The following is an 11,151-nucleotide window of genomic DNA, read 5'->3' as shown; positions in this document are numbered from 1 at the left end:
GTAATGATATGGTGCAACAAAATACAAAAATAAAAGAAAATTTAAAAATGGGCGTGGCTCCGCCCTTTTTCATTTAATTTGTCTAGGATACTTTTAATGCCATAAATCGAACAAAAATTAACCAATCCTTTTGAAATTTGGTAGGGGCATAGATTTTATGGCGATAACTGTTTTCTGTGAAAATGGGCGAAATCGGTTGATGCCACGCCCAGTTTTTATACACAGGTCCGTCTGTCCTTCCGCATGGCCGTTAACACGATAACTTGAGCAAAAATCGATATATCTTTACTAAACTCAGTTCACGTACTTATCTGAACCCACTTTACCTTGGTATGAAAAATGAACGAAATCCGACTATGACCACGCCCACTTTTTCGATATCGAAAATTGCGAAAAATGAAAAAAATGCCATAATTCTATACCAAATACGAAAAAAGGGATGAAACATGGTAAGGTAATTGGATTGTTTTATTGACGCGAAATAGAACTTTAGAAAAAACTTTATAAAATGGTTGTGACACCTACCATATTAAGTAGAAGAAAATGAAAAAGTTCTGCAGGGCGAAATAAAACACCCTTAAAATCTTGCCAGGTATTACATATATAAATAAATTAGCGGTATCCAACCGATAATGTTCTGGGTCACCCTAGTCCACATTTTGGTCGATATCTGGAAAACGCCTTCACATATACAACTACCACCACTCCCTTTTAAAACTCTCATTAATACCTTTAATTTGATACCCATATCGTACAAACTCATTCTAGAGTCACCCCTGGTCCACCTTTATAGCGATATCTCGAAAAGGCGTCCACCTATAGAACTAAGCCCCACACCGTTTTAAAATACTCATTAACACCTTTCTTTTGATACCCATATTGTACAAACAAATTCTAGGGTCACCCCTGCTCCACCTTTATGGCGATATCTCGAAATGGCGTCCACCTATGGAACTAAGGAATACTCCCTTTTAAAATACTCATTATCACCTTTCTTTTGATGCCCATATTGTACAAACAAATTCTAGGGTCACCCCTGGTCCACCTTTATGGCGATATCTCGAAAATGCGACCACCTATACAAAAACCACCACTCCCTTTTAAAACCCTCATTAATACCTTTAATTTGATACCAATATCGTACAAACACATTCTAGAGTCACCCCTGGTCCACCTTTGTGGCGATATTCCGAAAAGGTGTCCACCTATAGAACTAAGCCCCACACCCTTTTAAAATACTCATTAACACCTTTCTTTTGATACCCATATTGTACAAACAAACTCTAGGGTCACCCCTGGTCCACCTTTATGGCGATATCTCGAAACGGCGTCCACCTATGGAACTAAGGATTACTCCCTTTTAAAATACTCATTAATACCTTTAATTTGATATCCATATCGTACAAACGCATTCTAGAGTCACCCCTGGTCCACATTTATGGCGATATTTCGAAAAGGCGACCACCTATAGAACTTAGGTCCACTCCCTTTTAAAATACTCATTAACACCTTTCGTTTGATGCCCATATTGTGCAAACGCATTCTAGAGTCACCCCTGGTCCATCTTTACGGCGATATCTCGAAAAGGCGTCCATCTATAGAACTTAGGTCCACGCCCTTTTAAAATACTCATTAATACCTTTCATTTGATACCCATATCGTACAAACGCATTCTAGGGTCAACTCTGATCCACCTTTATGGCTATATCCCTAAATGGCGTCCACCTATAGAACTATGGCCTACTCCCTCATAAAATACTCTTTAATGCCTTTCATTTGATACACATGTCATACAAACACATTCCAGGGTTTCCCTCGGTTCATTTTCCTACATGGTTATTTTCCCTTATGTTGTCACCATAGCTCTCAACTGAGTATGTAATGTTCGGTTACACCCGAACTTAACCTTCCTTACTTGTTTTTATACTCAGTTGAGCAGAGCTCACAGAGTATATTAAGTTTGATTGGATAACGGTTGGTTGTACATATATAAAGGAATCGAGATAGATATAGACTTCCATATATCAAAATAATCAGGATCGAAAAAAAATTTGATTGAGCCGTGTCCGTCCGTCCGTCCGTCCGTCCGTCCGTTAACACGATAACTTGAGTAAATTTTGAGGTATCTTGATGAAATTTGGTATGTTGGTTCCTGAGCACTCACCTCAGATCGCTATTTAAAATGAACGATATCGGACTATAACCACGCCCACTTTTTCGATATCGAAAATTTCGAAAACCGAAAAAGTGCGATAATTCATTACAAAAGACCGATAAAGCGACGAAACTTGGTAGATATGTTGAACTTATGACGCAAAATAGAAAATTAGTAAAATTTTGGACAAAGGGCGTGGCACCGCCCACTTTTAAAAAAGGTAATTTAAAATTTTGCAAGCTATTTGGCAGTCGTTGAAGATATCATGATGAAATTTGGCAGGAACGTTACTCTTATTACTATATGTGCGCTTAATAAAAATTAGCAAAATCGGAGAAGGACCACGCCCACTTTTAAAAAAAATTTTTTTAAAGTAAAATTTTAACAAAAAATTTAATATCTTTACAGTATATAAGTAAATTATGTCAAGATTCAACTCCAGTAATGATATGGTGCAACAAAATACAAAAATAAAAGAAAATTTAAAAATGGGCGTGGCTCCGCCCTTTTTCATTTAATTTGTCTATGATACTTTTAACGCCATAAGTCGAACAAAAATTAACCAATCCTTTTGAAATTTGGTAGGGGCATAGATTTTATGGCGTTTTTACACACAGTCGTCCGTCTGTCCTTCCGCATGGCCGTTAACACGATAACTTGAGCAAAAATCGATATATCTTTACTAAGCTCAGTTCACGTACTTATCTGAACTCACTTTATCTTGGCATGAAAAATGAACGAAATCCGACTATGAACACGCCCACTTTTTCGATATCGAAAATTACGAAAAATGAAAAAAATGCCATAATTCTATACCAAATACGAAAAAAGGGATGAAATATGTTAAGGTAATTGGATTGTTTTATTGACGCGAAATATAACTTTAGAAAAAACTTTATAAAATGGTTGTGACACCTACCATATTAAGTAGAAGAAAATGAAAAAGTTCTGCAGGGCGAAATAAAAAACCCTTAAAATCTTGGCAGGTATTACATATATAAATAAATTAGCGGTATCCAACAGATGATGTTCTGGGTCACCCTGGTCCACATTTTGGTCGCTATCTGGAATACGCCTTCACATATACAACTACCACCACTCCCTTTTAAAACTCTCATTAATACCTTTAATTTGATACCCATATCGTACAAACTCATTGTAGAGTCACCCCTGGTCCACCTTTATGGTGATATTTCGAAAAGGCGAACACCTATAGAACGAAGGCCCACTCCCTTTTAAAAATACTCATTAACACCTTTCATTTGATACCCATATCGCACAAACAAAGTCTAGAGTCACCCCTGGTCCAGAAAGGCCCACTCCCTCTTAAAGTACTCATTAACTCCTTTCGTTTGATACCCATATTGCACAAACGAATTCTAGAGTCACCCCTGGCCCACCTTTATGGCGATATCTCGAAACGGCGTCCACCTATGGAACTAAGGATTACTCCCTTTTAAAATAATCATTAACACCTTTCATTTGATACCCATATCGTACAAACGCATTCTAGAGTCACACCTGGTCCATCTTTATGGCGATATCTTGAAAAGGCGTCCACCTATAGAACTAAGGCCCACTCCCTCTTAAAATACTCATTAACTCCTTTCGTTTGATACCCATATTGCACAAACGAATTCTAGAGTCACCCCTGGCCCACCTTTATGGCGATATCTCGAAACGGCGTCCACCTATAGAACTAAGGCTCACTCCCTTTTAAAATACTCATTAACACCTTTCGTTTGATGCCCATATTGTGCAAACAAATTCTAGGGTCACCTCTGGTCCACCTTTATGGCGATATCTCGAAACGGCGTCCACCTATGGAACTAAGGATTACTCCCTTTTAAAACGCTCATTAGCACCTTTCATTTGATACCCATATCGTACAAACGCATTCTAGAGTCACCCCTGGTCCATCTTTACGGCGATATCTCGAAAAGGCGTCCATCTATAGAACTTAGGTCCACGCCCTTTCAAAATACTCATTAATACCTTTCATTTGATAACCATATCGTACAAACGCATTCTAGAGTCAACTCTGATCCACCTTTATGGCTATATCCCTAAATGGCGTCCACCTATAGAACTATGGCCTACTCCCTCATAAAATACTCTTTAATGCCTTTCATTTGATACACATGTCATACAAACACATTCCAGGGTTTCCCTCGGTTCATTTTCCTACATGGTTATTTTCCCTTATGTTGTCACCATAGCTCTCAACTGAGTATGTAATGTTCGGTTACACCCGAACTTAACCTTCCTTACTTGTTTCTTTTAATATGTTTTAGATTTTCTTTAGCATTGCTGAATTCATTTCGTTTTACTTTATTTTACGTTTCCTTTGCTTCGTATTTTCCATAAAAAATTGTTTACACTCTTGCTTTTAGCTTCATGTGCCGTCTTTTTCACACCTCTAACTTTTCTAAGTTTGTTATACTTCTTTTTGATTTATACTTTTCACACTTTTGCTTTCTTGTGTCATCTTTTCCACACTCATGTTTCTAGGTTCAACTTTAATCATTTCACTCTATTTTGCTTTCCATTTCAAGCTTTCGGTAATTTGAAATAACCGCTGCTTTAAATTTCGTTGCCAACGTTTGCGCTCTGCCAGTTGGAGTACCTTATTTCTAGGCTTGCTTGGTGCTTCTAAGCACCTGTACTTTTTGTGTGCACTAAAACCCAAGCGACTTTTTCTGAATTTTTATATATTTTTAACTTCGCACCTTTCACTAAGCACAAAGATAATCACGACCAGTTGTATGAAACTGATTGATTTGCCTCTTTGTGGCTTCTGCGAATTCTGCACACACTTTTGCGTTTTTAATCTTTTTTTTCACCATGAAATTATCCTGGTTGAGCCCCCAATTGTAAGGTTTTAATCGAAACACGGTTTTTTTTAGTTATAACGCATTTAATTTTTAATTTAATTAAAGTTTTCTTTTTATGTTCTTTACAAAAAAGCACTTAAAGCTACGCGACCATATTAGCGAATGGCTTCTTCAACTGTACGATTAAAACTCAACTTATTAACTATGGTTTACTTTTAAAACCCCAAATGACGCTTTGATGCCTATTCGTTAGGTTTTAAGGGTTGCCGCCCTTCTATACTATTTTTTACCTTTATAAAGGTTGCCGCCTATCTTATTTCTATTCCTACATGTATATGAAATAAAGAAAGCTAAAAAGTGTTAGGATTGCTGTCTGCGGGACGTCTGTCCGCTGTACAGGGATTTTGTGATACGTTTTTTACTCAGTCTATAACTGAAAAAATGCTTTTATCTTGTAATTCGGAAAAAAATCGTGTATGTGACAGACATAAGCCTTTTTGTAGCCACTTTGAATGTAGGGTTACTAGTTTTCCGTACGTAATAGCATAAACGTCCAAAGTAGTAGATATTTTGTGTCAATGGTATGGTACCAACATTAACTAGTATCCACTGCTCGTTCAGAAGTTTTACACTCTACAATCATTGGTGTTACTCTTGAAGCACTCTTTTGCTGTGTTCGTTCCGTGTGCTGAAATTTGTAACAATTTTTTCGTTTTTTCCATCCGTTAAACGAATTCGGCTACTGCAGCCTCTGTACTGCTAGTTGGTGTCTCAACGGCCTAGATTAGGCTCACCGTGGCTATCTCCATAATACTGTCATCTTTTTAGCCAACCCTTCCACATCCCAATTTGATGTTGTTAAAACTTGCTGTAGATGCATTGGCAAGCGTCGAAACTATATTTATTCCAAAATAACTTTGTCTAAGTGGTTATGTTCAAAATTCATCATAAGAACTTTGGTTCGGGCCTCCCAAGAGGTGACCTAACTGCGATACGCCCCAAGTGAAGCACGTTTCCGCACCTATGAATATTTCTTCAGTTTTGTTGAGTACGTAAATAAATTGTATAGTTAATTTTGAACATCCATAGTTGCCATGTTGATCCGATTGTAATTTAGTAGTCTTAAGCCCTACATATGTATAGGTAAACGAAGAAAAGTAGTTTCAGTTGAAGTGTGAGTGTTTTTCGATTCACATGGACAGGCCAAGCAAGAAAAAAAATTGCAGATTGATTAAGTCATATGGGAAGAATGTCATGAGCTGTTAAACTAACTAATTACCATATCACTTAATCATCTACTACGACAGAAAATGGTGTGTATACTCACATAACTGAGTATTCCATATGAGTAAATTTGCAAATAAGACTTATGAAGAAAATGCATTTAAACACTACTCACATATTCATTTGCATGCACTTAGGACACAATAAAGTGTTATTCACGGTTATAGTTTCTTTTGTGTGGCGAAGACTAGTTTGGGAGACATGGTGAGGAGAGCGCAAGAGCAAGTTTTGTTTGCATTATTAAGCATTTTTCTTGTAGAATAGACCTCAATCTTAATTTAAGCGGTATTTTTGGGGATAAGGCAGCCACAGCAATCCAAAACATAAATTATGGAGGCTATTTAATAAGGTAGTCAGCGATAGGCTCTGCAGAAACATGATAGCCATCCAAACTTCACAAATCTGGATGGCAAGGTAAGTTCACTGGAAAAACGATATCAGGTAGCATTCAAAATTACCGGTACTATCTCTTGGAGCAAGAAAATCTTCCATCCATGGTGGCAAAACTTTAGTAACCTAAGGTCGATGCTCAGAAAGGTTTTTAGCGAAGGCCAACCTTTGGGTGATTTACCCCCTATGAGGGAGTATAATGGTCAGAACATTGCATCCCCGTGGAGAAATTTTTTTCATTTTGCGGTTTGCTAAAATTTTTGTAAATAATCAGTGTTTTGGGAAGGTTGCGATACTTTTTTTTGCGAAGTGGATGCAGTTGGGTCTTTTTGGAAAAATCGTGTTCGTTCTTTGTTTATGAGATAAAGAGAGAGAGAGAAGGAGGTGAAAACGAAGAAAGGGAGGTAAAGAGAGTGGCAAGGGGATAGAATTACGGAGAGGTGGAGGGAAAGGACATCTTCTGGGATGAGAGAGGCACATAAATAACATAAATTTTTTAATTTTCCTATAGCTGAAAAACCACTGAATTAACGTAGGTATGATGCAGTAGTAGTAATTTATAAACTTTAAATTGCTCTATGTTTAGGCCCAATGCCTAACTTTTATCTGCTTGACGGCGCCCCTCCCTAACGTTTTAATAATATTTCCAGTCACCCACCCTCACGCCGCATTTGTGTGCATGCATGCACATGCATGCGTTTCATACGCATTCACGTGTGTGTGCGGGTTGTCAGCACCCATGCACGTATATGTGGGGGTTGGTGTGTGTGTGGCTTTTTTCCCCTCCTTAATACCAGAAGACTTTTTCGCGGCTTAGCGGTTGTCCTCAACGGGATAACCGGCCTCTTTTTCGATCAACCGCCAACCAGCACACATCGCAAGGATCACCATCGTCACTTAAAACACCAAGGTAATATTGTCACCACAGTGTATATTTTCCGTCACTCTAAATTAAATATTATATTATAACGAGGAAATTTCTCTTTGTGTTCTTATTTATTTCTTTTGAGCGAACCATCCACTCCTAGATCGACCCTTGTGCGCCTACCCACTGCCGGTTTACGACGCACTGAGGCCGAACATTGGTCCTTCGAGCCGGGGTGAAAAAAGTGAAAACAGTGAAGTGATTTAGTGAGCACCAATTTATTTTCTATTTTCAAAGGTTAAATCACTCGGTTCGTTAGCCTTTATTTCAGTCCTTGTGATTATCTGGTCTATCCCCCCACCAGTGGTAAGGTTTTCCAGACACAACACAAGGAAGAGGGTAACCTAACCTCACTTTCCGCACCATACTAAATAGGTTTTTGTTGTTGTTTTTTTTTAATTTCACAAACACGAAATTAAGTTCAATTTAATTAATTAATCCGGTGCTCACTTCACTTTTTAAACACTCTTTACACTTTTTTTGGCGCTTGTTTTGCAATATCGTACGCATTTTTTCACTTCTTCAAAAATACACCCATTATTTGTGGAGGTGGCGAGTGGTCCCCTTTTTTGTTGTTGCCGCTGAGACAAAAATTTGTACATTAAATCTTTTGCTGTTTTCGCTGCTGTGACAATAAGTCCAAAAATAAATCCTTCTTGTTGTCCCTGTTGTGACAATAAGTTGAAAAATAAACCTCTGTTGTTGTCGCTACCGAGACAAAAAGTCTGCAATATAAAAAGAAATAATAAAGCTTCGACTTTCAGTAGTGTTTATTTACGGCTGGGCAGGTATTTTTACTCAAAATCGTTCCATTTCTCTAATCAGCAATTATTTCTTTAATAAATTCAAATAAGACCATGGAAACCTACATCAGACTGGTATAATTAATCGCAGAGTTTGATACAGATTACAGCCTTATTCCGGAAAGCGACCATAGCAAACACACCCTTGCGATACAGCAGGAAGAGTTGCGGTCCTTGTGGAAGAACGTAAAGTCTGCGTTTGATTCGCTACTAGGATCTGAGGAGGTGTCAGGGGATGGCGTTATGGCGGTAAGAAAAAAGCAAAAAGCAGCATACGCAATCTACATGCGATGCCTAGCGGACAAGAACGTCAACCCTGAGCAAGAACCTCATGCGCATAAAATTCGCCTCCCTGCTTGCGACACGGAAGTTTTTAAAGGGGATTATCTGTCTTGGCCAACTTTTCGCGACCTTTTCACGGCAATTTATATAAACAATTCCAGCTTGAAAGGGGTGGAAAAGTTATTCCATCTCAACAACAAAACGCAGGGCGAAGCAAAAGATATCGTTAAAAAATGCCCTCTCACAAATGAAGGTTTCGGGATGGCCTGGAAAAACTTGTGTGAAAGATACGAAAACAAACGTATCTTAGTTAACACACAACTACAAATTTTATTTAACTTAAAAAAGGTAGAGAGTGGGTGTGGCAGTTCAATAAAAAAGCTGCAAAATGATATAAATAATTGTATTTCGTCCCTCAAATGCCACAAAATTGACACTTCCAATTGGGATGCAATCCTGACCTATCTATGCTCAACCAAGTTACCAGAGAGCACGCTGGCTCTTTGGGAGCAAAGTATAGACCATAAAATGGACATATCCAAGTGGGAGAATATGGATAAATTCCTGTCTAATCGGTTTCAGACACTTGAAACAGTGTCTGGTTTTACAGGGCATGCCACTTCGAAAGTGCAAAAACAAAATGCGTCGCGACAATCGTCAGAAACCCCTACGAAAAGACTTGGTGCTTTTCAAACGAAAGTATCCAAACAAACAATAAAATCAATTTGTAAAATGTGTAAATCCCCTGAACACAGATTACGCAACTGCTCACGCTTCTGCGAGTTAACCCCAGTAGAATGGATTAAATTTATAAAATCCACAAGTGGCTGCCTGAATTGCTTATCCCCAGGACACACCGTGACAAAGTGCACCAGTTCCTACAACTGTTCCAAATGCCACTCTCGTCACCACACGCTCCTGCATGCGGATACATCTCAGCACACGGCTGTACGCAATCCTTTCAAAGATGCGGATAATACCCCAACAACTTCGGCACAGGCGCGACAATCTGCGAACCAGAATGTAAAATCCTGTCATGCCAATTCCAGCACAGGCGTGCTATTAGGAACTGCTCGCGTACACATTCGCCATAATGGTACCGACTTCTCCGCACGGGCATTAATTGATTCAGGGTCTGAATGTTCCTTCATAACTGAAAGACTGAAACGCAGAATCAATTTGCCAGCGAGAAAAATGCATGCCCGAGTTTCAGGCATCACAAATGCGGTGTCAGCTCAGGTTAAAGAGGCATCCAAAATTGAATTACGTTCACCAGTGGATGCCTGCTTCAGCCTGACTACACCCGTTCTAGTCCTAGCCAAACTCACTGGGAATCTTCCATCCTGCCATATCAACGTCATGACTATGCAGGCATTCCCAGACTTGGTTTTGGCAGACAAGAGGTTCTACATCAACGAAGACGTAGACCTCATACTTGGAGGAGACATATATCCCCAAATTATACTGAGCGGTCTGAAAAAGAATGTACTAAATACACTTTTGGCCCAAGAGACAGTGTTCGGTTGGATACTAACCGGTCGCATCAAAGCACCGAGTCCAACGAAGAGCATCATGTCATTCTACAACGAGGTTGCGTTGGACAACCAATCAAAAGCTTTCTGGGAGGTAGAAAATGTTCCCAAAAACAAAATGCTTAATGAAGAAGAAAGGTATTGTGAACAATTATTTAAGGACACAACAAAACGTGATGAAAGTGGAAGATATACAGTTTCGCTACCATTCAGGCAGGATTACCCTGAGAAGATTGCATTAGGACCGTCCCTAAAGCGCGCATGTTCACAATTCTTCAGAAATGAGGGGCGATTACTGAAAAACCAAGAGTTAGGGAAAGAGTATGTTCGGGTGTTATCCGAATACGAAACGCTTGGACATATGAGAAAAATTAAAAATAATGTACCATCCGACGATTCGGATAATTATTTCCTGCCCCACCACGCCGTTGTAAAGGCGGAAAGTACCACCACCAAGGTGCGCGTCGTCTTCAACGCGTCAAGTCCTACAGCAAATGGCATTAGTCTAAACGACATACTCCACCCAGGACCAGTACTCCAAGCAGACTTGCCTATTTTAATTTTACGTTGGCGACTGTATCGCTTTGTCTTTAATAGTGACATAGAAAAGATGTATAGGCAAATTTGGGTGACCGATAATCACGCCAAATTTCAAAGAATTGTCCATCGAACATCCCCCAACGAACCCATCAGTCTTTACGAACTAAAGACTGTCACATTTGGTGTAAACTGCGCCCCCTACCTCGCGATACGGTCACTTCTACAATTGGCTGATGATGTAGAAAATACCCACCCAATAGCATCGGGTATATTACGCGAAAGTATGTATGTCGACGGCGTTTTATCGGGAGGGCATACAATAGCGTCAACTATCAAAGCAAGAAACGAAATTCGCGATGCATTACACTCAGCTGGCTTTCCATTGCGCAAGTGGACATCAAATTGT

At 39.2% G+C, this 11,151-nt stretch overlaps 1 pseudogene; it reads left to right on the top strand.

Moving 5' to 3' along the window:
* Nucleotides 1–6,649: 6,649 nt before the first annotated feature.
* LOC137248708 (CCR4-NOT transcription complex subunit 4-like) overlaps nucleotides 6,650–11,151 on the top strand; it is a 69,236-nt pseudogene continuing 64,734 nt past the window's right edge.

This window comes from Eurosta solidaginis, chromosome 4 (assembly GCF_040869045.1).
Source record: "Eurosta solidaginis isolate ZX-2024a chromosome 4, ASM4086904v1, whole genome shotgun sequence".
NCBI lineage: Eukaryota > Metazoa > Arthropoda > Insecta > Diptera > Tephritidae > Eurosta > Eurosta solidaginis.
This window is presented reverse-complemented; position numbering and strand designations above follow the sequence as displayed.